Source organism: Salvelinus alpinus, chromosome 22 (genome assembly GCF_045679555.1).
Source record: "Salvelinus alpinus chromosome 22, SLU_Salpinus.1, whole genome shotgun sequence".
Classification (NCBI taxonomy): domain Eukaryota; kingdom Metazoa; phylum Chordata; class Actinopteri; order Salmoniformes; family Salmonidae; genus Salvelinus; species Salvelinus alpinus.
Window position 1 is genome coordinate 31,088,234 of NC_092107.1, and position 3,497 is coordinate 31,091,730.

The window sequence follows — 3,497 nt, forward strand, 5'->3', positions numbered from 1 at the left end:
TAATGTTCAGACCCCCTACAGATGACTTATGTGTGATGTAATGGCTAGAAAAAAGACAGATAGTGAGTGTATCATGTTACTGTCCCGGCACTAAGGATGACAATTAGCTTCTATATCCAACTCCTACACTTTTAAATTGATGTGAAAACTAAAATGTTGTTAGTATCGGTGTCAATACATTTCAGAAATAGAACAAACACATCCATGATTCATACTACTTCAGACAATATCTGGCTGTTTCAGAAGGGTAGGGGCAAAATGCATTCATTACATTCCATATTCCCCGCTTTGTCAAGAAACAACCTTTGTTGATGGCAACCCTGCCATGTTATTGCATTTTGCAGTCAATATTGTTATTTTTCTGCAAGTTCTGGAAGTGGATAATGGGACAGGTTTACGAGGGCACTTTAGAAAATGAGCCTGTGGAATTGATGTTATGTCATCGTCAGAGGATGTTATTCATCGAGATGACACATTACTGGTCTGGGCCAGGGAGTAAACGCTTTAGATTGTATACATATAGAAAATATATTGATTGTGCGTTAAGCCCTGCGGTACAAACTATTCCTGTGATTCTGGTGGATGGGGCACGGTCCAGGCAGCCATTAGTGAAGAGATACTGCCATCTAGTGCTAGAGTTGTACATGACCATGAAAATTAGTCTAGACCAAGGTTGTCCAACTGACCCTACGAGGTTCCGGAGCCTGCTGGTTTTCTGTTCTACCTGATATTTTTTTGCATACACCTGGTGTCCCAGGTCTAAACCAGTCCCTGATTAGAGGGGAACAATGAAAAAATGTGAATGGTCTAGGGAGGCCATAGACTTAGATAGACAACACATCGTTGTATTATTCCAATTATGGCATCTCTGAAAGCACAGGCAGCACCATCAAAATGTATGTCCATTTTGAAGAAGTAAATGTTCTTCTTCTACTACTTCTATGAGTTGGTAAACAAACTGAAAGGCGTTCATACTGCCACCTGGAGTGTGTTGTTGGAACAGGTAGGAAGCCAAGGTTGGTGATTTACTGCCACCTGCAGTTATGGAATGTTTACTTATAACAGAGTATAATTCATTGGCTGATCCCTACTGATGACCTGGAGGGAATTATGTGATCCTTCCTTAACCCTTAGGAAGTCCCACCCAGTTGACTTCTTCAAAGTGGCGCTGCCCATGCTAAAACAGGCTTGTGGGCACTAGAGTTGTCTATCTAAACCTATGGTCTAGACCAGGGGTATTCAACTCTTACCCTACGAGGTCTGGAGCCTGCTGGTTTTGTTTTACCTGAAAATGAATTGCAAAGACCTGGTGTCCAAGGTCTAAATCAGTCCCTGATTAGAGAGGAACAACTTACAAAAGCGGTGTAAGTGGCTTGGAGGTCCAGAGTTGACGGGTCTAGACACTGTTTTACAGAGGAATGATACCCCATCTCCACCTAACAATGTTAAAATGCAATGATAGCCAAGTATGGTGTTCTCTGTGTGAAAATAGTTGTTTGATATTTCAGGAGGTACAGGCAACTCTGTTGCACTACAGAAGAGCTTCTCAACTCAAGTTGTCGAGCACTACGATAACTAATGGTTTCATCATGGCATTCTAATCTGCTATATGACCTAGACTTGTGGAGACTGGACTTCAATGAACGAAATTGAGCTGAATACGAGTAGACACTGAGGATCTTGAGTCCCAGTGGCTGTAGCAGCATCTACCTGACATAACTACTCACCACCAGGGGACATACATTCCTTCTTATCTGACAGTTGAGTCCAGGGATATCAATATTCAAAATCTATGTTGATTTCTACGTAGTGGCTATATAAAGTCTACATCCTCTTGAAATTATTTCACATTGTACTGCCTTAAAATGTAATCTAAAAAGGGATTAAATTATATTTTGTTGTCATACAGATCTACACAACCTATACATGTTCAAAGTAAAACAACGTTGGATAATTGGATAAGTCTACACCCCCTGAGTTAATACTTGGTAGAAGCACCTTTGGCAGCCAATAGAGCTGTCAATCATTTTCATTAAGATTCTACCAACTTTGCACAACTCTTACAGGCTGACTACACCGCTCGCGTTGCAAAATGTAGAAATCTGTTATTCAATTACTGCACCCACACTGCTCGCGTGCGCCAACGAGCGTCTGCGTTGCCAAGGGCTAAAATAGAAATCAGTTCTATTTCTGACGCATATTGCGCTGCAAGTCCTACCTCTCCCATCTCCTCATTGGTTTATAGAAGCAGGTACCCACGTGCCATCTCCTCATTGGTTATACCCACGTGGGTGACTGAAAGACGAATGAGGTCAGTGGCGGTAATGCACCTAATTTATGAAATTGCCAATCGCAATATAAAGTCAAGAGAAGAAAAAGCCTGGAAGGAAGAGAGATGACTAGAAACGATTCGGTTGACCGTATTATGTGTGGATTAATTGGCAGAATAGAGGACCTTGTGCATTTCAGGTAAAATAACAACTCAGTGTTTATATCCCAGGACATATTATCTAGCAACAGCAAGCTAGCTAAATAGGACAAATTAGCTAGCAAGTGCAAGCTAACTAGCTAAATTGCCATAAATGTTTAATGCTTTTCGACCTGTCCCCAAATTAATATAATTGGTTCAGAGTTTGTTTTGATATTTTAACCTGCGTGTCGTGATCGCGTTTTGGTGTGGGGGGACAAAATAAATTAATGCACAATAGCGCACGCGCGCCGCCGGTTTGGGTTCCGTGTTAGGGCAACATATATCCATTGTTTTTGTAAAAAATACTCAAGCTCATTAAATTTGGTTGGTAATCATTGATGGACAGCAATATTCAAACTTTATCTGTGATTTTCAAGCAAGTTTAAGTCAGGACTGAGACTAGACCACACAGGAGCACTCAACACCTCTTGGAAAGCCATCCTGGTGTCTTTGGCATTACAATTTGTGTAATTGTCTCGCTGAAAAATACAACTCCATCCCAGGGTCAGGTTTTCAGAAGACAGGCGGGTTTTACTCTAACTTTTTACCTGGGCTTTGCTCCTTTCATAATTATTTTGATCCTGATAAACTCCCCAGTCCCTGCCAATGATAAGCATACCCATAACATGATGCTGCCACCACAATACTTGAACATTTTATGAATTCCAATTTGTTGTAGCTAGACGGCTAATGCTAACGTTAGGGTTAGGGGTTAAGGTTAGGAGAAGGGTTAGCTAACATCCTAAATAGTAAAGTAGCTAAAAAGTAGTAAGTAGTTGCAAAGTTGCCCGTGATGAGATTCAAACACGTAACCTTTGGGTTGCTGGACATTTGCATTATACGCCCAACTATCCACCTTTCGTTGTTGCCTAAGTAACCTTCTATCTTATGTTACCATACCAAACATAATATATCATACTAATTTGAGTGTCCTGGATTTATGTTTACTATGTTACGTCTAGTCTATGAGACTTGGGTAATTCAGAACATACGTTAGCTCATATGTTTTCACACAATACAGAGACAG